Source organism: Perognathus longimembris, chromosome 6, assembly GCF_023159225.1.
Source record: "Perognathus longimembris pacificus isolate PPM17 chromosome 6, ASM2315922v1, whole genome shotgun sequence".
NCBI classification, from domain to species: domain Eukaryota; kingdom Metazoa; phylum Chordata; class Mammalia; order Rodentia; family Heteromyidae; genus Perognathus; species Perognathus longimembris.
This window is the reverse complement of record NC_063166.1, coordinates 68,573,748-68,597,392: the sequence shown is the minus strand read 5'-3', so window position 1 is coordinate 68,597,392 and position 23,645 is coordinate 68,573,748. Positions and strand designations below refer to the sequence as shown.

Sequence of the window (23,645 nt, the reverse complement as noted above, 5' to 3'; positions counted from 1 at the left end):
GAGAGGAAGATTGAAACAAGGAGAAAAAGAATGCATTGTGTTGGTCTCTGCTGTCCAGAGGGCAGAGTACTGTTTCTTTTATATTTTTTTCCCTTAAGTCCCAGGAGCCGCTAGATCTGGGCAGAGTTGTTGAAAGGCCCTCAGTAGTGCCTCTTAGTGGCAGATGTTTTTACTAAGGTGCAGAGAATTAGGCTAATGACACAGTGAGAGGAATGCAGGGATAAATGACTCCTTTAGACAAGTGTAAATGTCATCTCATTTGCAGATTCTGCATCCTGAGGGAACTAAAATGGTGCCCTTTGTGTCAGGAAGATGGACCTCTTGACATGTGCCAACTGGATTGGCTGATTTACTAGTTGGAATTTGAAAGACACAAATAAATCTCAGAGTGAATTTCTTCCCATGGGTTTGGCTCCATTATGGCTCAGAGATTCAGCGGCATCATTGCTTTCTCTGAGTGTGAGATTCCTACCCTTCTCCATGCTACTTTTTCATATTCTCTCTGGTGTTTGATGCTTGTTTTGCCCATGCGTGATCTCGACATACAGCAGGCTGGCCAATTTCTAGCCCCCTGTCGTCCTTCAGCTTGGTTTTCTGCATGTCTGTTACATTGCAAGAGACCCAACCAGCCTCTACTCTCATTTCAAACTACGTGAAGTTGGAGGGGGCAGTCCTGACTTTAGAACTCCATGGTCTACTCCTACTAGCCCTAATGCCAGATGTGATTTCTTTACATCCTCTCATCATTGGGCACTTGTCTATCATAAAGCAGCCTTGTGAGTTGGTGGGAGGGGCAATGGCCCAGGAGTCAGGTTTTTATCTTGGCTCCGCATTAAGAAGATGCATGACTGGGCAACTCACTCTGTTTGGCTCTAATTTCTTTCTAAAAGGTAAAATGAGAAGAGTGAGCTAGATTGGAGGTTTGTATTGATTTAGCAGGGGAACTATTTCTTTGAGAAACAAAATAAAGGGGGAGATTTCCAGCTTTCCTTTTTCTTTTCTGGCAGTACTAGAGTTTGAACTAAGGGAACTATGCTTGTGGGCAAGAGCCCTATCACTTGAGTCATGCCCCTAGCTGTTTGTATCTTTGTTTTATATAAGGACAACCCATCTCCTTGTATCCTAAGGTTTACAACAGCTCCTGTAGCTCTAAAGTTTCCAGCCTTCTATAATCTCATTGTTTCTATTAATACTTAATCCACACAGACATATCAGAAAATATGGGAACGGAAACATAGTTCTTTTGCTCTATCTTCTGCTTTTCAGATTTATGCTGTCCTTTACCAAAGCCCTTATTACATTGTTTATCTCTCCTAACTGATATAAAAATAAGAGGGTCTATTTCATTTGTAAGGCCTTGATTAGTACAGTGACCAGCACAGAGCAGTAACTAATTCCAGAAATGCTGACTGAATAAATTTAACTCATCTTTTCTGATTAGTGGTTTTCTGAAAACAAAAAGCAAATGCTCTTAGTTATATTTTTATCCCTAGATATGATCTGCCTTTTTGAACAAAACACTGTTTTTAGATGTAAATTTTGAGTAGGGAGCTTTGATTTCTCCATCCCATCCTCCCCAGTCTTACTTCAGACATGTCATCTGACTAAAGATAGTTTAGCCAGAGGAAACTTAGACCTCTTTTTTTTTTTTTTTTTTTGCCAGTCCTGGTGCTTGGACTCAGGGCCTGAGCACTGTCCCTGGCTTCTTTTTACTCAAGGATAGCACTTGAGCCACAGAGCCTCTTCTGCCCTTTTCTACATATGTGGTACTGAGGAATCAAACCCAGGGCTTCATGTATACGAGGCAAGCACTCTTGTCACTAGGCCATATTCACAGCCTCAACTTAGACCTCTTGATGGTGTAGAGGAAATGCTCTTTCCCTGGATACTTAATATAAAGCCAGCAGTTCTGATTAGACCTGGCAGTCATTTTATAACCTGAGCAACTCTAGTAAAAAGCAAAAGATTTATAGGATCTGAACAGAGACAGGACTGAGGAGCTAGCTTGGTTGAAGATGACATAGTGGAAGGCAGAGTAGACAACAAGAGAACCATGACCACACAAGCCACTAGATCAGCTGCTTGCCTCAAGTCCATTATTTTATATTTTTGCCAGTCCTGGGCCTTGAACTCAGGGCCTGAGCACTGTCCCTGGCTTCTTTTTACTCAAGGCTAGCACTCTGCCACTTGAGCCACAGTGCCACTTCTGGATGTTTTCTATATATGTGGTGCTGGGGAATCGAACCCAGGGCTTCATGTATAGGAGGCAAGCACTATTGCCACTAGGCCACATTCCCAGCCCCTCAATTATTCTATATCCCAAATTATCAGTTGAGTTATAATTTTTCCTTTATTGTTTTAAACTAGTATGACTTGAATTTTCTTTTACTCTTAACCCAAGGCCTTCTGAAGGACACTTTCACTTGTCAACTGCAGTAGAGTTGCAGGCAATTTAGATCTAATGTCAGATATTAAGGAAAAAAATTCAGAGTATCAGTTTTCTGAAGCATGGCAGATGATAGCTGATCTTTTCCTCCTCTCTCGCTCCTTCCTTCTCCCTCTTTATCTCCTTCCCTGCCCCCTTCCTTCTCCTCCTTCTCACCATTTCCAGTAGCCTGTTCAGTGACCATCTTCCCCAATTTAAAAACAAAAACAAAAACTTGGTCTCCATCTTTGACTTTGTTTCTTTTTTTTTTTATATTTTTTTTATTTTTTTATTTTTTTTATTTTTATTTTTTGCCAGTCCTGGGCCTTGGACTCAGGGCGTGAGCACTGTCCCTGGCTTCTTTTTGCTCAAGGCTAGCACTCTGCCACTTGAGTCACAGCGCCACTTCTGGCCATTTTCTGTATATGTGGTGCTGGGGAATCGAACCCAGGGCTTCAAGTATACGAGGCAAGTGCTCTTGCCACTAGGCCATATTCCCAGACCGACTTTGTTTCTTAATCTTTATATCTTCCATAACTTTTTTTTTACTTTTTTTTTTTTTTGGCCAGTCCTGGGCCTTGGACTCAGGGCCTGAGCACTGTCCCTGGCTTCTTCCCGCTCAAGGCTAGCACTCTGCCACTTGAGCCACAGCGCCGCTTCTGGCCGTTTTCTGTATATGTGGTGCTGGGGAATCGAACCTAGGGCCTCATGTATCCGAGGCAGGCACTCTTGCCACTAGGCTATATCCCCAGCCCATTATATCTTCCATAACTTTTTATTTCCTTCAAATAATCTATTTCCCATCTCCTCTTCTTCATCTGGCCCATTTCTCAGTCTCTATGGAACAAGTTCCACACTGTCTCCATCTCCCTGCTTTTGCTCTTGCTTCACCAACATCATTTGTTCTCTCAGCTGCCTTTGGTCACATCTCACCCTTCCTCAGGGCCCCATTCAAATGCCAGCTTTAGTATAGTTTCTGTTTTAGCACCAGACAAGCCCAAAGAATGACCCTCTACAAAGTTTTCCGAACTCCCCCCAGCTTTTAAACTCAATACCATATTGTTTAGAGCTTCATTGTTCCTCAGTTGTTCATGTGGGTTAATCTTACCAGCTAGACAGTTCTTTGTAGAAAAGGAGGTAGAACAGTGCAGCTGAAAGAACACAGGCTCTGTGGTTAGATGTATGTAACTTCGTTATTTACAAGTCACATGAGGTAAAGGGAAAAAGCATCCCTCTCCCCATCTTAGTTCTGCTGTGGGCTCTTTGGCTCAAATCTAGAGACCCAATTAATGTAAGAATCAGTAAGAGAAAAGCATAACAATTTCATTAAATCATTTACTCAAGAGATTAAAGTCCAAAGAAATGCCCCAATAATGATGCTTTTACATTTCTTAGGCAAAGAACAGTAAATCTGTGAAGTAATGAAAGGATAGATAACTATCTGAATTAGGAAATACATTTTAGGAATGTTAGTAAGAGATATATGAATGAAGGATGTAGAGAGGAGTGAACGATAAAGGTTACTTCATGGTCGGCTTGTTCAGGTTCACTGGTGACCAGGTTATTTTCTGGTCTTGGTATATGAAGGATCTTCCTTCCCAAATAATCTTTATGGCTTCATGCATATAGAAGAAGACAGATTTTGCCTTTCATAGGGGCAAATGGCCCTTTACAGTTCCTCATGCGATGTCAACTAGAAATAATCAATGAGCCAATTTGCCTATTTTGAGATAAAACACGTTCACGCCTTTCAAGAGCAAATAATTTAGCCATTTTGACCCTTAGTTTCTTCCTCCATGAACAGGGACATAATATTCATTGTATAGGGTATTCTGTGGATTAAAACAGGTCTAAGACTCAGGGAAGTGTGTGATGTAAATATGTTACTTGTATTGATTATAATGTACATATGATTTTGGTTTTTCTTAAACTCTTAAGGTTTTGTTTGTTTTTGTTTTTGGCCAGTCTTGGGGCTTGAATTCAGGGCCTGGGAACTGTTCCTGAGCTTCTTTTGTTCAAGGCTAGCATTCTGCCACTTGAGCCACAGTGGCACTTCTGGCCTTTCTTGTTTATGTGGTACTGAGGAATCAAATCCAGGGCTTCATGCATGCTAGACAGGCACCGTACCACTAAGCCACACTCCAAGCCCTCTTAAGTATTTTGTTGTTATTGTTTTGTTTTTGGTTTGGCAGTACTAAAGTTTAAGCTTAGAGCTTTGCACTTGCTAGACAAACACATTTATCACTTGAGTTATGTCTCCCAAACCTTTTTAGTTGTTTATTATTATTTTGTGCCAGTCCTGGGGCTTGAACTCAGGGTCTGGGAACTGTCCCTGAACTTTTTTTACTCAAAGCTGGTGTTTATCACTTGAGCCATATCTCCATTTGGCTTTTTGTGTTTGTGTGTTGTTCATGAGCCTTGAACTCAGGGCTTGGATGCTGTCTTTCAGCTTTTGTGCTCAAGGCTAGCCACAGCCCCACTTCCCGTTTTCTGGTTGTTAATTGGAGATAAGAGTCTCACAGACTTACCTGCCTGGGCTGGCTTTGAATGGGGATCCACAGATCTCAACCTCCTGTGTACCTAGGATTACAGGAGTGAGCCACCAGCACAAAACTACACTTCTGCCTTTTTTTGGTGGTTAATTGGAGAGAAGAGCTTCATGAATTTTCTTGCCCAGGATGGTTTTGAACTCTGATCTTCAGATCTCAGTCTTATGAGTAGCTAGGACTACAGCCTCCTCTATAGCTGTTAGCTACTGGTGCCTGGCTAGTTTTTACATTTTTAAAGTGTTCTTTTTAAAAATAATATAGGCATAGTGTATTATATACATATAATACATGACATAAAAACAAATCCACAAAGCATCAAATATTTTAAACATTTGCCAATCTCTTGATTGTAAGACTTGTGAGGAATAAGGGAAGGCACATATTTGCTGTATCATGTATTAACTGATAGAATAATTGTTTCTTTGAGTAAAGATACTGATGACTCTAATTTAATAAAAGGCTGATGTTATCTGGGAAAAGTTACATGTTCCATTATCTAACAATAATATTTCTCATTAATTTACCAATTTTCAGGTCCACATTAATAGAGGGATGGGTTTTAGTTTTTTTGCTTTTGTTTTTGTTTTTTGGTTGGTCATGGGCACTGTCCCTGAGCTCTTTTACTCAAGGCTAGCACTCTACCTCTTTAAACCACAGTGCCACTTCCTGTTTTCTGGTGATTAATTGGAGATAAGACTTTCACGGACTTTCCTGCCTGGACTGGCCTTGGACCACACTCCTCGGATATCAGCCTCCTGAGTAGCTAGGATTACAGGGGTGAGCCAACAGTTCCTGGCATATCACAATGTTTTAAAACTTCCTATTATTCTTTCAAGAATTTATAAACATATTTATAATATTTACAAAATGATCTGGAATAAATAGAGTTATTTGAAATTACAATATTTTATCACATAAAATTAATTGTATATTTAAATATTAGTTCAGTAGATCTTAATTCCTTTTTAGCATGGTGAATATAAATTATCCAGAAAATTTATACTTTGATTTCACTAACTATTGCTAAAGAGACCATTTTACCAAATAGTAAAGCTCTAATATTAATAGGTGTTAGAAGGTGAATTAGAAATAAGTTGGTAGATATATGGTAGAATGGGTTGGGGAGAAACTCTTGTTAAAGCAAGATACACGGACAATATGTATAGAGTTGGATGCTTGCTTTTGCTTATTGGCCTGTGCTCTACACCTGGAGCCATGCCTCCAACCCCAGAATTGGACATCTATGGGTCACCAAAATCCACATAGATCACTTGATATGGACACCTAATAATACAGGAAAGTTACTGTGCCATCAGATCAGCCACAGGCCTAGTATAAACACTGACCACTGCACAATGGGCAAGGAGGTGACCTCACCAGGTCAAATTCCCAACTAACTCTGAATAGTACTGGGGATGGAACGCAAGACCTCACATGTGCTAGGCAAGTGCTGTACCATTTGAGCCATATTCTAGCCCTCTTTTTGTTTTGTATTTGAAATAGGGTTATACTAATTTTACCTGAGCTCCCTCAAACTTAGGATCATTTTGGCTCCACTTCCTGAGAAGCTGGGATAACAGGTACTACCATGTCCTGCTCTGAGAGTTTAATATTTATTTATTTATTTATTTATTTATTTATTTATTTATTTATTTATTTATTTATTTATTTATTTATTTTTGGCCAGTCCTGGGCCTTGGACTCAGGGCCTGAGCACTGACTGTCCCTGGCTTCTTCCCGCTCAAGGCTAGCACTCTGCCACTTGAGCCACAGCGCCACTTCTGGCCATTTTCTGTATATGTGGTGCTGGGGAATCGAACCCAGGGCCTCATGTATATGAGGCAGGCACTCTTGCCACTAGGCCATATCCCCAGCCCCCAGAGTTTAATTTTTAAACTAGTCATAATAAACAGGATAAAGACTGAATTTATTCCCATCAATTTAGGACTGACTGTGTCACCAAATGACTTAAGATAATGTCAGATTGTGCTGTCAAATGAGTTACCAAAGGTGTGTTGGGGAAAGATGAGGGCTTACAGTTTTCAGTGTTTGGGGATTTTTCTATTACAAGTAAAAGTTTAGTGACCTGTAGAAGCTCATATTGCTGGTAGAACTCAACAGAGATACACTCTCACTGCTATTAACACAGGACAAAAACACTGAAAGCCATGACTACCTATGCAACCATGTTTCTCAGGGGTAATTTGTTCTTCCACTCTGTAGTAGTGAAGACTGTTCTTTGATCTATTATATTCCCGTTGACAATTCTTCCTTTTAAACTCATCTGCTTTAAGTTACCACTTAGGAATGAAGATGAATTTCTTTTCAGCATGCTGGATATAAATAATCCAGAAAGTGGGTTTAGATCACCTGGATGACAACATTTAAATAGCTTTGTGACCTGCAGCTTTCTCATTTGTCAAATTAAGGGCTAGGAGTGCAGAGTAGGAGGCATAGAATAGAAACTTAAGAATTTTTTTTTCTGGTAGTATTAAGGTTTTGAACTCAGGGCTTCACTTGGTATTTAGGCACTATACCACTTGAATCGCATAGCCCAAGATTTATTTAATGAAAGAACTGAAGGACTCTTCTAGACTAAAGTTCTTGAATCCTATTTTAGTCCACACAGGCTGCTCTAACAAGACTATAGAACGGGTGGCTGTAGTCTTAGATTTCTATTGCTTAGTGATTGAGCAACAGAACTTTATTTCTCAGTCTAGGAAATCCATGGTCAGAGCGCAAGGACATTCAATGTCTAGCCAGGGCCCAGTTCCACAATGACAGATGTTTTATCATTCTAACCCCACAAGGTAGTAGGGTTCTCCTTTGGGTTTCTTTAATAAGGGCAGTCCCATATAACTTCATCAAAAGGACTCTGCCCCAGGACCTTGCCACTTCTCAAGGATCTCCATCCTAATACCATCACTTTGGGGTGATATGAATTTGGGAGGCTAATAAACATTCAGGCTATAGCAAATCCCTGATTTCTGATTCTGGTGTGTCCGTTACTATTTCCTCCCTTCCTTCCTTCCTTCCTTCCTTCCTTCCTTCCTTCCTTCCTTCCTTCCTTCCTTCCTTCTTCTTTCTTTCTTTCTTTCTTTCTTTCTTTCTTTCTTTCTTTCTTTCTTTCTTTCTTTCTTTCTCTCTCTCTCTTCCTTTCTCTCTCTCTTTCTCTCTCTCTCTTTCTTTCTTTCTTTCTTTCTTTCTTTCTTTCTTTCTTTCTTTCTTTCTTTCTTTCTTTCTTTCTTTCTTTCTTTCTTTCTTTCTTTCTTTCTTTCTTTCTTCTGGGGATCGAACCCAGGACGTTGCACCTAACTGAGCTACATCCCAGCCCTGTTACTATTCCTTTGGGATAGGTTAAACAGTTATACAAAGATTTTTTTTTTTTGGCTGAGTGATGGTACATGTCTATAATCCAAAACTTCTTGACTTACTTAGAAAGAGGAGATAGGACGATAGAAGTGTGATGTCAGTCCCAGACAAAAAGCAATTTATTTAAAAAATAAAAATTATCTAGTTGGGAATGTAGCTTAGTGGTAAAGTGCTTGCCTCGTATACATGAAGCCCTGGGTTTGATTCCTCAGCACCACATATATAGAAAAAGCCAGAAGGGGCACTGTGGCTCAAGTGGTAGAGTGCTAGCCTTGAGCAAAAAGAAGCCAGGGACAGTGCTCAGCCCCTGAGTCCCAAACCCCAGCACTGGCAAAAAAAAAAAAAAAAAAAATCACCACAGGCTGTGTTTTCATACTGAGTAGAAAGAGGAGGCAGAGTAAAACTACCCCATAAAACACCTCAGCTGAAGCCCTGTGCCTGGTCTGTATTATAAATGTGGAGATATGGGGTGGAATTAAAAAAAAAAAAAAGAGAAGATGGTACAGAGAGTAACTCTGACTAGAAGATGTGTGCAAAGGGTTCATTCATGCAAACCAACACTAAAATGAAAAATAAAGGAAAATGGAGTGGGGCACTTGGGGGTAAAGTTCAAGTAGTAGAGGGCTTGCAAGCGCAAAGCCCTAGTTCAAACTCCAGTGCCTCAGTACTAAAAAAAACCAAACACACTTCTGTGTACAAAATTAAACTGAGGAATTTAAAATGCATGAGTGTGACTGAATCTGACTAAGCTCTGAACATGAAGGCATGGGGAGTCATGGCTGAGTGCAATTGGTTTATGTACCCCAGGAGTTTTGTTAATATGTGTCAAGATGTGGGTGTATAAATGCATGTATCCATGCTAATGTATAAGGCTTTAACTGAGGGAATGGAAGACACCAGTATCCAGTATCTTTTTTTGTGCTGGTCCTAGGGCTTGAACTCAGGTTCTGGGCACTGTCCCTGAGCTTTTTTGCTCACGGCTGGTGCTCTACCACTTTGAGCCACAGTGCCACTTCCGGTTTTCTGGTGGTTAATTGGAGATAAGAGTCTCACAGACTTTCCTGCCTGGGCTGGCTAGGAACCATGATTCTCAGATTTCAGCCTCCTCAGTGGCTAGGATTATAGGCATGAGCCCCTGGAGGACAGCTAACTATCTTAGAGAAGGTAAGGCAAGTGTTGAGAAGTAAAGAATAGTTGACAGCAGCATAATATTTTTGAAGTTAGTCATCAGGGTCAAGTGCTGACTATGTTTTGTGCTAATGAGGTGCAGTCCTGACAGGCCACCCTGGGCTTTTCTAGTGCCACCAGTGAGGACAGAAGGGGTTTGGGCCAGTAAGCAAGCTGGCTTTGGAGGCAATGGAGCTTAGCTTGTAACAGTTGCTTTCATTAACCCCAACAAGCAGGGATCCAAGGATGTGGTGAAGCTTACTCATCTATCTCTGTAGAGAAGAGTAGATGGAAGCCAAGAAATGTTTAGTTGGGGCCAAACAAGGAAGAAGCAGGCTCACTTTTTGTTAGTCTTTTGGAACAAAGCATATAATTGGGAAGAAAGAGAGAAAGAGGGAGAGAAGGAGAGAGGGAGAGAGAGAGAGAGCGAGCAAGAGAGCATTCTTAACCTTGACATCACAAAACTTAGTGAATACATGCTTTTTCAGGGGAGGTCTTGAGCTTTCTCTGGATCCTTAAGGGTGTCTCTGGCTGCTAAAGCACTTAGTGCCTTTCACCTTCCAGACAATCAGAGCTAAAATGAAAACATCTGCTTGTATATTATGTTTCAATAGCCCAAGTGTGTCCCATTCAGAATTACAGACATGTGAGGGCAGGAGTATTGTTGGTTTTCTTTTGTGTAAGCAATAGTTCAGTTCTACAATGGGAAAGGTCTTGTTAGGAGGGCCACAACATTCTAGACCAGTGCTGTTTAGGATATAATAAGCAAATATAACACTGAAGCAAATTAAAGAATATAAACATCATGATCCCATTTTGTGAACAAATCTCAAAATATCCTCAAATACATATTAGCTTACTTATGCTGGGAGGAGATCTATGAACATTTTAATAGTGATTGTCTCTTAAAGAATGGAATTGAGGGGAATGAAATGGAAACATGCACTTTTCATATTATATCTGTGACATCTGATTTTTGTTTAAAATATGCATGACACTACTTTATAATAGAAATCAAAGAATTATAGAAATAAAATACTAGATGTAATTTGACATATATTTGAAGGACATAAAAAGCTGATTTATAGTCATATTTGGTTTGTGACAATGAGGCTAAGAATTTATGGGACTCTTTTTCACAGTGAAAAAATTATTTATGAAAATCTTGAGCAGTACAGAACTCACAAGTTCTATTTAAGTAACTAGATCAAGGAGCCTATGATGCTAAGTAACTATTTGTCCTTTTCATAAAAAAACAGAAGTTAGCTGGGTGCAGATGGCTCATGTCTGTAATCCTAGCTACCCAGGAGGCTGTGAGATCTGAGGATTGTGGTTTGAAGGCAGCCTAGGAAGGAAAGACCCTGAGACTCTTATCTTCAATTAACCACCAGGAACCCAGGAGTGGTACTGTGGTGTAAGTGATAGATCACTAGCCTTCAGCAAAAAGAGCTCAGAGGGCTGGGGATATGGCCTAGTGGCAAGAGTGCTTGCCTTGTATACATGAGGCCCTGGGTTCGATTCCCCAGCACCATATATACAGAAAAGGGCCAGAAGTGGCACTGTGGCTCAAGTGGCAGAGTGCTAGCCTTGAGCAAAAAGAAGCCAGTGCTCAGGCCCTGAGTCCCAAGCCCCAGGACTGGCAAAAAAAAAAAAAAAAAAAAAAGAGCTCAGAGAGACAGCACCCAGGCCCCAAGTTCAAGCCCCACAATTGACAAAAATATATATATATTGACAACTGCAGCAGCACAAATTCCAATCTCCAATAAGAAGCCAACATTTGATCTTAGAGCATTTGTCTCATTCCTTCAACTACGAACCACACATGAGGGTAATTTAAAGAAAATATGAATGAGTATGCAAACAAAGTTGGCTTCCACAAGAAAACTTCATCAACCTTATCTCCAGACCAGGGAAGAGTAATGGAAGGAACCTCCTCATTCCTATCTCCCAGGCCAAAATGATAGGTAAGCTACCTACTAATCTGGGCTCTATGAAAAATGAAGAATTTGGGGCTGGACATGTAGCTCTGCAGTAGAACACTTGCCTAGTATGCTTAAGGTACTGGATTTAACACCTAGCATTGCCAATGTGTGTGTGTGTGTGTGTGTGTGTGTGTGTGTGTGTGTGTGTGTGTGTATGTCTTTTTTTTTTTTTTTTTTTGGTGGGCTTGAACTCAGGACTTCTTGCTCTCAAGGATAGTGCTTTCCCACTTGAGCCATACTTCTACTTCTGGCTTCTTGTGCATTAACTGGAGATAAGAGTCTCACTGACTTTTCTCTGGCTCAAATCTCAATCCTCAGATTTCAGCCTCCTGAATAGCTAAGATTACAGGTATGAGCTACTAGTGCCTGACCAAAACTATCTTATAAAGCTAAGAACTTCAAGACAGTGATAGGATATCATTGAAGGCCGAGACCCTTTCATTGTGGCTTAAAGGCCTCACATGACTGTACAAGTTACACACCGATGAAGTTATTAGACTTGTTTACAAGACTGAGAAAGCCAACATTGATAATGTGTCTGCATGGTGAGGAAGTTTATGGATTGGTGAAGCATTAAATTACACTCAGGAAAGTTTAAACTATAACCAACTAACTGGTATCAGACATCTCTGGAACAAGGGACAAAGAATGGACTAGCACCTGGAAATCTAACTCTAGATCCAGCCCTGCCATACTCTGCAACTTCTGGCACATTGATTTCCCTCTGTGAGGTTTTTTTTGCTTATTGGATTTTTAAAAATTTATTTATTAATTGAACACAAATTTTTTTGACAAGGTGTTGTGCAAAAAGGGTACAGTTGGGCTGGGAATATGGCCTAGTGGCAAGAGTGCTTGCCTCCTACACATGAAGCTCTCAGTTCGATTCTCCAGCACCACATATATGGAAAATGGCCAGAAGTGGCGCTGTGGCTCAGGTGGCAGAGTGCTAGCCTTGAGCAGGAAGAAGCTAGGGACGGTGCTCAGGCCCTGAGTCCAAGGCCCAGGACTGGCCATATTAAAAAAAAAAAAAAGGGGCTGGGGATATAGCCTAGTGGCAAGAGTGCCTGCCTCGGATACACGAGGCCCTAGGTTCGATTCCCCAGCACCACATATACAGAAAAACGGCCAGAAGCGGCGCTGTGGCTCAAGTGGCAGAGTGCTAGCCTTGAGCGGGAAGAAGCCAGGGACAGTGCTCAGGCCCTGAGTCCAAGGCCCAGGACTGGCCAAAAAAAAAAAAAAAAAAAAAAAAAAGTACAGTTACATAGTAGGGCAGTGTGTACATTTCTTGTCATATCTTACATTGCTATTGGATTTTAAAATTCACTTCTAACACTGACTTGCTGTGTTCTAAAAGACCAGCAGTGCCACATACTGTTAAATATTCCTTTTGATGGTATGACATTGCTCTTTGAGAATAAGTCTGCAAATAAACAATAATTATTTAGACAACTCTGGTGAGATTAGTAATGTTTTTGGTAACAAAAAATTAGATGTCGGGCTGGGGATATAGCCTAGTGGCAAGAGTGCCTGCCTCGGATACACGAGGCCCTAGGTTCGATTCCCCAGCACCACATATACAGAAAACGGCCAGAAGCGGCGCTGTGGCTCAAGTGGCAGAGTGCTAGCCTTGAGCGGGAAGAAGCCAGGGACAGTGCTCAGGCCCTGAGTCCAAGGCCCACGACTGGCCAAAAAAAAAAAAAAAAAAAATTAGATGTGGCCTGAATCATGAGATGTTATAGTTATAAAAATGACTTTAATTTGTGTGAGTTGACACATTGTGACAGTCAGCTGAGTATTGTCACATGAAGTTGTAAGCTTGAAAGGCCATAAATTCATTCTAATGCTGCAAGTTGCTTAAAATATCATTGAGTGGCTCAATGTAATCCTCGCTACTTGAGAGGCAGAGATGGAGGGATTGCAGTTTGAGGTTAGCCTAGAGAAAAAAAAAGTCAAGACATTGGGCTGGGATGTAGCTCAGTGACAAAGCGCTTGCTTAGTAAGTGCAATGTCCTGGGTTTGATCCCCAGTACCAAAAAAGAAAAGACAAAAAAAAAAAAAATCAAGACATTCCATCTCAACCAATGGCTTTGATATTGGGCACTGCCCTGTCATCCTCAGAGGCATGGAAAAGCACACATAGGAAGATTGAAGCACAAGCCACTTGGGAAGAGTGAAGCAAAAAAGGACTGAGGACATGGCTCAAATAGTACCATGTCTGGCCAATGAGGGCAAGGACCTGAATTCAATCCCTACTATTTTAAAAAAAGAAAAACTTCTGAATTTCCAACATGACTTCAGAAGCAATTTAAAATGTGTACAAGAAAGTGTACCGTGGGCTGGGGATATAGCCTAGTGGCAAGAGTGCCTGCCTCGGATACACGAGGCCCTAGGTTCGATTCCCCAGCACCACATATACAGAAAACGGCCAGAAGCGGCGCTGTGGCTCAAGTGGCAGAGTGCTAGCCTTGAGCGGGAAGAAGCCAGGGATGGTGCTCAGGCCCTGAGTCCAAGGCCCAGGACTGGCCAAAAAAAAAAAAGAAAGTGTATCATATAAGAATCACAACTATTAGGGCCGAGAATGTGGTTTGGTGGTAGAGTGCTTGCCTAGCATGCATGAAGCCCTGGGTTCGATTCCTAAGCACCACATACACAGAAAAAGCTGGAAGTGGCGCTGTGGCTCAAGTGGTAGAGCGCTGGCCTTGAGCAAAAGAAGATTAGGGGCAGTGCCCAGGCCCTGAGTTCAAGCCCCAGGACTGGAAAAGAAAAAATCACAACTTTTATATTGAGATGAAAACTTGTTTTGAGGGCCAGATAAGTACCCTTCCCAATCAAGAAGTAATCAAACATCAATCCCCAAAGTAAATATAATTTATTCTTTTCTAAAAAAAACAACAAAAAGGAATACTCAAAAGGAAACAAACAAACCAAAAAGGAATGCCCTGGTGGTCAGGCCTATAATCCTAGCAACTCAGGAGGCTGAGTTCTGAGAACCATGGGTTGAAACCAGCCCAGGTAGAAAAATCTGTGTCTTTTATCTCCATTTAACCAGAAACAGTAATGCCAGAAGTGAAGGTGTGGCTCAAGTGGTAGAGTACCAGCTAGCCATGAATGAAGAGAGCCAAGTATGAGAGAGCTTGAGGCCTTAATTTCAAGCCCCAAGGACCACACAAAAGAAAAAAACCCAAAGTATTTAGGAGAGAAGTATATAAAATGTTAAAGTCAATGGACTTTAGAACTAAAGAGCAGAGAATAAAGCAAGGAGAAAGGACAAAGCTAAGCACAAAAGACAATGAATTAGAAAAATGAAGGGATTGGAGTTGGGTGGTAAAGAGAACTTTAAATGTATTTGTAAATTTTTTGTTGTTGTTGTTAAACATAGGGCTTGAACTCTGGGCCTGGACACTGTCCCTGAGCTCTTCAGCTCAAGGCTAGTGCTCTACCACTTGGCTATAGCGCTACTTCCATTTTTCTGGTGGCTAACTGGAGATAAGAGTCTCACAGACTTGTTTGCCCGGGCTGGCTAACCAGTGCCCAGCTGTAATTTTTTTTTTTCAAATAAAAAAAGTTGAGGCAAATATTATAATAGGGACAATGCCTGGCCACAGTTCCAGGAGACTTCTTTCCTTTCCTTTCCTTCCTTCTTCCTTCCTTCCTGCCTTCCTTCCCTTATTTTGTTTTTGTTTTGTTGGCCAGTCCTGGGGGCTTGGGACGCAGGGCCTGAGCACTGTCCCTGGGTTCTTTATTTTTGCTCAAGGCTAGCACTCTACCTCTTTCCTCTTTTCTTTCTTTCTTTTTTTTGTCCAGTCCTGGGCCTTGGACTCAGGGCCTGAGCACTGTCCCTGGCTTCTTTTTGCTCAAGGCTAGCACTCTACCAGTTGAGCCACAGCGCCACCTCTGGCCATTTTCTATATATGTGGTGCTTGGGGATCGAACCCAGGGCTTCATGTATACGAGGCAAGCGCTCTTGCCACTAGGCCATATTCCCAGCGCACTCTACCTCTTGAGCCATAGCGCCACTTCTGGCTTTTTCAGTTTATATGGTGCTGAGAAATCGAACCCAGGGCTTCATGCATGCTAGGCGAGCACTCTACCGCTAAGCCACATTCTTAGCCCAATTTTCTATATTTAAACATTATCACAATATGAAACAAAGAAAAGAAAAAGAGATAGACTGTACTCTGATCTGGCATCTGATTTTGGCAGATCAAGACTTCTTGAAATGTTAGTTAGGGATTCAGAACTCTTAGGCCTTTAGGCTTCCCAAGAGTAGAGTAACTATTTACAAGCTAGCTAAGGTGGAAGCTCTGATTCTTTCTTTCCTGAGATTTTCTTTCTCACAGACCTTCCTGATGGGGCTGACTTTGAATGGTGATCCTCAGGTCTCAGGTTCCTGAATAGCTAGGATTACAGGTGCAAGCCCCCAGCCCCAGGCTTGGGCTCTTGTCTTCTGCCAGACAAGAAGGAGCCCTTTCCTTGGTGGCTATAAAGAATAGGAGTAAGTGCTTTGACATTTCTATGGAAAGCCAGTTCTACTTCATGTTGTTCCAAATCCTTGTATTTAATGATTTAAGCCACAGAAATCCACGATCAATAATGTCTTCAGTTAATGCTTTTCTTCAGAGAATCTCTCTGATGGTCTGAGTTCTGTGGTAAACGGAAATAAGCTACAAAATGAAATTTAAGCCACACTTGGCTTCCAAATATCTTCCCATAAATTACGAATTCCACAGTGTATCTAATGGGCCACTAAACAGTGTAAATGATCTTAGCATGATTAAGCTAGTTAAGAACCTGAGGCATGGGGTTAGGAAGACTGGACCGAGAATATAAAAGAGAAGGGACTGATGAAAAGAGCCCTGAGAAGCACTGGTTATAATTTTGGCTCACTTCTCAAGATGCTTCCTTTATGGGTAGGTCTAAAAGGCACTTCAGGGACTGAGCCCAACATTCTGAGGGATCTTTTAATCAGCCTCAGCCATGACTAGTGGGGAAAACATTAAAAAGGCAAGGCCAACAGCATGAGGAATTCATCAACATCTGAGGTTATTAGCTCTTGCTTTCTGTCTTTGGTTAGCCAAGTCCCAGAGGTTCAAACTCCCTATTGACCCACTAACCAAAAACTTTTAACTACCTTAGGCTGAGCCACCATCACTACTGCATGGACAAATGAGTGTCACATTAATTGACATCCTTGTCTCCATTCTGTCACGTTTTATCCACATAGTTATCTTTTTTCCTCCCTGAAACACAATTCAAATCCCATTCCTCCCTGCTTAAAACCTTTAATAGCTTTCTGTTGTTCTTGAAATAAAATTCAATTTTCCTATAAGATCTTGCTACTGTCTGTGACTTCATCTGATAGATTCTCCTTCTAAATTACTGCCTTCTTGACAGCTTGTGCTCCTTCTGTCTGCAGAACATGCCGAGCTCTTTCCTACCTTAAGACCTTTACATTTGCCATTCCCTTTGTTTTAAATGGATTTTTCCCCTTCTGGTCTTGAGCTTGATTCTCTCAGCTCTTCATTTGGCTGGGTTGTTGACAAATTTTAGCACAAATATTACCTCCTTCAACCACTCTATACAAACCAGCTCTATCCTATCCCTCCTGTTTCTTTCATGGCACTGATCATACTTCATAATTCTCTCTGTTTATCTTTGCATTTGCTTTTCATTCCCCTGTAGGATGGAAATTCCATGAAGACAAGTGCCTTGTTGCTATATTTATTTTGCTATTCTGAATACTAAGCAATGTCTGGCACAAATCAGGCACTGAATAAAAATCATTAGGTCAGTTTAACATGAATCCCCCTAACCTTGGTGTCTCCTCTTAGTAATTTTCCATCCATGTCTTTCCCACTTTATTCTTTGACTAGAGATCCTGAGTTGATTTTCTGCAGATTTCTAAAGCAAAGAAAAGCAAAAGTGACTTCAGTATGTCTTTGGTTTAGCCTTCTCAAGCCTCTCCAAGGGAAACATCAGAACAAATGTCCAATATCACTGAAGCAGTGCAAACTCATCCACAATTTAAGGCATTAACCTTAATACAAATGGGTATCCAGTCTTAAAAATTAAAAAAAAAAATCGGTGCCAGTCCTGGGGCTTGAACTCAGAGCCTAGGTCCTGTCCCTAAGCTCCTTTTGCTCAAGGATAGTACTCTACCACTTGAGCCACAGCACCACGTCTAGATTTTTTTGGGTAGTTTTTAGTGGCCATAAGTATCTCATAGACTTTCCTGCCCTGGGTTGGCTTTGAACTATGATCCTAAGATCTCAGCTTTCTGGGTAGCTAGGATTATAGGTGTGAGCCACTGGCACCAGGCAAATCAAACATTTTTAAAAAATTTGTTTTGGGGCTGGGGATATGGCCTAGTGGCAAGAGAGCTTGCCTCGTATACATGAGGCCCTGGGTTCGATTCCCCAGCACCACATATACAGAAAATGGCCAGAAGTGGCGCTGTGGCTCAAGTGGCAGAGTGCTAGCCTTGAGCGGGAAGAAGCCAGGGACAGTGCTCAGGCCCTGAGTCCAAGGCCCAGGACTGGCCCCCCCCCCAAAAAAAAAAAATTTTTGTTTCGTTTTGTTGCCAGTCCTGGGCCTTGAACTCAGGACCTGAGCACTGTCCTGGCTTCTTTTTGCTCAAGGCTAGCACTCTACCTCTTGAGCCACAGCGCCATTTCTGACCTTTTTCTATATACGTGGTGCTGAGGAATCAAACCCAGGGCTTCATGTATAGGAGGCAAACACTTTATCACTAGGCCATATTCCTAGCCCCAAATCAAACACTTTTAAAGGAAAAGGAGGGTTTGTAATAAACAGAATTTTGGTTATCTATTTGGGTGCTAATAAATATGAGATGAAGTTAATGCTATACATGCAGATTACTCCCCTAAATGTTAAATTCTGCTCCATAACAGTCATCAGAACTCACTCGCAATGCTACAAGAAACTTCTTGAAGACACTAAAATAAAAGCACTAAAATGTGGCCGGGCTGAAGCTGAATATTTCTTTCTGAGAATAATTTTTTTTTCTTTTGAACGCTAGGAAATAGGAAGAGCAGGGTAAAGAATGAAAAGCAACATGTTTGATTTTTTCACTTCCTTTTTGCTAAACTCTTAACTACTCTGACTTTCAAAGGTGAATCAAATGTGGCTAGCTTTCCAAGAAGTGAGGAATAATCAAGAAATTCTTTTCTCATTCTGAAAGCAGATACATTCAAGTTTTCAACTGAATTCATCTGTTGCTGGTCGAAGTGAAGAACAAGGAACTCTTTTTTTTCCCCACTTTGCAACAGAGGAGGCTTTTTTTGTTTGTTTGTTTGGAATCTCACACAAGAACAAGAAAACAATCAGTCATACTACAAACCTAATTTCAAACTTCCACTCCATCTCACAGGCAGGAAGAGTCTTGCAGATCTCCCTTGAAAACACCAAGTGTTTCATCAGCTGAAGAGCAGTACTAAGCAGACCAATAGAGCAGGTTTTTACCACCCCCGCCCCCCAACAAAAGTTAGTAAAAGATAACCTTTACAGCCCAGGTTGTCTGAAGCATAACCTTCAAGAACAATATAGAATCTCTAAAGGCAGCAGAAGAAAAGAAAATTGTTTCCTCCTACTTACAGTGAAGTGACTATGCCTTAATCAGCCTAAGGGAAGTCAGAGCAGAGCGTCCTCTCTGTTCTTGGGTAGCAGAGGCAGGGTGTGCTGCTGTGGGATACTTTAAAGACCCAGGAACCCCACCTTATCCCTTTGTTTACAGCCAAGCAAAAATTGACTATTCACACTCATTCCAGTGGCTACAAGTTTTGTGGTCTGGTCTCTCCATATTTCTCCCAGTCTTTGGACTTGAAATTAGTGTTGACACTGAGGTTGGAAGGGGTGGAAGCAAAGTGGTTGTACTCCAAAAGCAGACTTTAATGAGAATTTAATTCAGAATCAACCCCAGGAGACAGAATGAAACTCAGGCCTAGTGAGTTAACCTGGAAAAACAAATCCCGCCTAGCCTGCAAAACAACAACAAAAAAAACCCCAACCTGTTAAGAAGGGCTTAATTCAACTTCTTTTAGAAATTCTGGAAGGGCTAAGGGAGAGCTGGTAGAGAAGTTGCACCTAATAGGTAGATTGCTGTGGCCTGGCCAGCCTTGCTAGTAAAATCTCTTTGGGGACTTCCAATATGGGTCTCATAATTTTCAAGTTTCAGTGTAATTTTTCACCAATTTCAAGGAGCTTCTTTCCCACTGACTCTGTAAACGATTAGGCTGTGGCTCTCTTCCTTAATCACTTGGTTTTTACTTGAATCAGCTAGAATTTATAAGACCCCAGGGTGATATGAATCTTAGAGGCCTTGCAGGAAGACAGACACAGTTTAATGCAGGGTACTATGGAAAGCATTGTCTGTTTTGTGGAAATAGGGGTGAAATGGTGGGATGGGGTGACACAATCCTGTATTAATTTATCCTGGTCTAGGGACCAAATTCTTTTTGGGGCTTGTAGGGACAAGAACAACTTGAAGGCAAAGTGAGTAGAGAGACCTGGATTTGAAGTCACTTTTTTTCTTTGTGATCTTGGGCAAGTTACAACTGTCTGAAAGCCACAATCTTATTTACTTATCACACCAGGAAAAGAGGATCAAGTGGAATCATGTAGATACCTTAAAAAACTGAAGCCTCCACAACTGTGGATGTTTTCTAAATTTTTATTTTTATGCATTAGTTTTTGTGTCAAATATGGGGCTTGAACTCAGGGCCTATGCGCTGCCCCTGAGTTCTTTTGCATAAGGCTAGTACTCTACCACTTTGAGCCATAGCTCCATTTCTGGGTTTTGAGTAGTTAATTGGAGATAAGAGTCTCATGGGGACTTTTCTGCCTGCGCTAGCTTTGAACCATGACCCGCAGATCTCAGCCTCTTGAGTAGCTGAGATTATAGGCCACCAGTGCCTGGTTTTGTTTGCTAAATTTTAACTCATTATATGACTCAATAAGCAAATCATTTGGCCCAGCAATTTAAGTGGGGTTGGGAGAAGAGGAAGCAACATCTTAAGTCAAATGGATATTAGATAATCTGATGAAGGGATGAAAGAAGTAGAGTTAAGTGGAAAAGAAGGAAAAACAAGAATAAGAAGCAAATTCCTAGAGAAAGTCTTATCTAGGGTGCTGATTATAATCTTAAAATATAAGAATGTAAAATATAATACTATAAGGAATGTAAGTCTACAATAAGAAATTATTTTCTTAAAACTAGTTAACCAGGAGAGAATTCTGGGAAGATGACAGAACATAAAGCACCAGGAATCTACCTCCATACCTAGACCTACACTGGCAGAATCTGTTGAAGGCCTGTAACTTCTGGAAGAAGGGTTGGGAGGTAAATTGGTTGATTTGAGGATCTGTTGCTTCAATTCTTAGCATTTTCTGTGCTAGTCAGTTTTCTGGTCATTGCCACAAAATCATGATACAAGCAGAAGAAAAATATGTTTTGGTTTAATCAGTCCATGGTCGCTTGGCTCCATGCCATTGGGCAGAAAATCACAGTACCAGAACTATGTAGTGAAGAAGATTCTTTGCCTCCTGGTGGTCAGGAAGCAGAGACTGAGGAAGAGAGTGGAGACCAGGTATAACAGTCAAAGGCACACCCCCAGTGACCTACTTCCTCCAAGAAGGCCCCAATTCCTACAGTTCCAGAACCTTCCAACATAGCACTACAGGCTGAGGATTAAACAGGTCATGGGAGGACATTTCATATTCAAACTATGACATCTCCTAACTCAGTTCTGTGGCAGGCCACACTGCATAGTGAATTCCTGGAGCAGCTGGTATAAAGCTCGCCAGAGCTGATGTGGCAAAAAGGATCTGAAGTAGGATAGATGAGGAGACAGGGAAATTAAAATTAAACAGAAGGGTCAGACTTAGACATTAAAACCTGTAAGAAAAGCTGATAAAAAATAAAACCTTTTCTTTTTTTTTTAAAAGAAGACATAAAGGGGCCACCTAAATCTGCCTTCTCCTCTGAGATGTTAAAAACAACTGTAAACTTTTTACAACAGTTAAAGAGACAGAATTGGAAGGCGTGACTGGCAAGAAGAAGTCCTCAAATCACCTATTATGTTTATATTCTGGGTAGGCCTAGATCACACCTCCATGAATTACAATAGTAAACATCACATAGTGTGCCCATCCAGAGCCACTGTCCATGGGTTGGGAGTTGTTAGACTACGTGAATATGTATAGGAATCACCATTTTGAGACTTTAACTCCCTTTTCCTGCTTGGAGAGCAGAAAACGTGCCCCACCTCCTCATTTCTCTCTACTTTATACCGCTAAATTAAAATAAATCCTTGTTAAAACTTCTACCTTGGGAGACTATCCTGATTGAGACATGCTGAAGTGTGTGTGTGTGTGTGTGTGTGTGTGTGTGTGTGTGTGTATGATTAAAGTTAGAAAGTGACTATGTTTGCTAGGGAAGGGTGTAGTAAACTGTTGGGAAGGGGGATTTTCCAGAACTCAAGGCTAGCACTCTACCACTTGAGCCACAGCACCACTTCTGGCTTTTTCTATATATGTGGTGCTGAGGAATTGAACTCAGGGCTTCACTGTATGTGAGGCAAGCACTCTACCACTAGGTCATATATCCAGCCCAATATATTGTTTCATAGATATCCTTAATTAGAGTAGGGTTTCTTTCTGTCTTTTTTTTTTAAGTCATAATTGGATGTTATACTTTTCTTTTTTTAAATTTCTGAACTCCATATATTTATTTTTTTCCTATTGCCATTTCTATCAGCAGAACAGCCAAATGCTTTGGGACACATTCACACAATGGAATATTACATAGCCACACAAAAGGCCAAATCCTGGAAACACACAGCATGACATAACATAGAGTCGACGCAGCCAGACTATACTTTTCTTGTTAGTTGGTACAATCATCGTTTTTCTTTTTAATTTGTTAATGTGGTAAAAATTAGATTAATTTGTTTTACATTATTAAACCCATTTTACATTCCAAGTATAAACACAACTTGCTTTTGCTAAACAATACTAGATTTAGCTAATTCTTATTTAAAATTATTTCATTCATAAATGAAATTAACATAATTTTCCTTTTTTTGATTTTGACATCCAGGTTATACTACCTTCATATACTGAATTATGCTCTTTTTCACATATATATTATAAATAAAATATATACTATAAATGATATCATTTAATATATCTATATCATATATAATTTAAAGTAGTTGTGCAGTTTCAATTTAACAAGTCAGATGATGAGTACAACCCATGTTGATTACTGTTATTCCTTCCATTATTCTCCCCAATCTTCCAAACCCAGAACTATGTTCTCTGATTTTTTTTTTTCTGAAAATGTAGTATAAGATTGTTTGTTTGAAGGCTGCAGATGTGGCTCAGTGGCAGAGTACTTACATAGCAAATGGGAGGTCTTGAGTTCAAACCCTAGTACTGTCATAAAGAAATAAAGGGAAGGGGAGGAGAGGGGAGGGGAGGGAGGAAGGAAGAAAAGATCTAGAAAGGCTTCCTGTTTCTTGAAATTTTGGTAGAATTTACTATTAGGCATTTCCAAGTGCATAATTTAGAATAGTCTTAGATTAAAAACCTATGACCTAACTTTATTACTAGCCATTTGATATTTTTTTCTGCTTCTTGAATCAACTAGAATCTATCTGTTTTATTTTTTCAATTTATTGGCCTAAATTGTTCATACTATTCTCATCTATTGAATCTCATTATCACTTGTCATAGACTGTGGAGCCTCAAGGGAGCACTGGGAGAACAGAGGCTTTTTCTAGTGTTTTGATTATCTTGTAGCTTATTTGTGCAGAGTAGAAGCAAGTCATCTTCTATCATTTGTAATACCATTTAGTTTTGCATTATCTTAATTAATTATACCACAGGTATTTTGAAAGCACTAATTTTCTTTACTTTGTCAATATTCTTTACTGTATGTTTGAATTTCTTTTCCATTGATTTCTCTTCTGATTTTTTTTTGCATGGTTTTCATCATACAGGATGTGAGATTTTATGTTCTACCCTTCCTTCCTTCCTTCCTTCTTCCTTCCTTCCTTCTTTCCTTCCTTCCTTCCTTCCTTCCTTCCTTCCTTCCTTCCTTCCTTCCTTCCTTCCTTCCTTCCTTCCTTC

At 40.6% G+C, this 23,645-nt stretch overlaps 1 protein-coding gene and 1 pseudogene across 2 annotated transcripts in view; one reads left to right on the top strand and one right to left on the bottom strand.

Annotated features, from left to right (window-relative positions):
- LOC125353389 (agouti signaling protein) overlaps window positions 1-23,645 on the bottom strand; it is a 93,017-nt gene that overhangs the window by 4,365 nt on the left and 65,007 nt on the right. Inside the window, exon 1 of one of the 2 annotated variants that reach the window (XM_048349030.1) lies at window positions 19,110-19,238. The exons of the other annotated variant lie outside the window; for it this stretch is intronic. The gene's annotated coding sequence lies outside the window, so the exon portion shown is untranslated. Of the gene's footprint in view, window positions 1-19,109; window positions 19,239-23,645 lie in introns of those variants that run through there. 2 annotated transcript variants of the gene reach the window in all.
- Window positions 8,695-8,814, top strand: LOC125354021 (annotated as a pseudogene).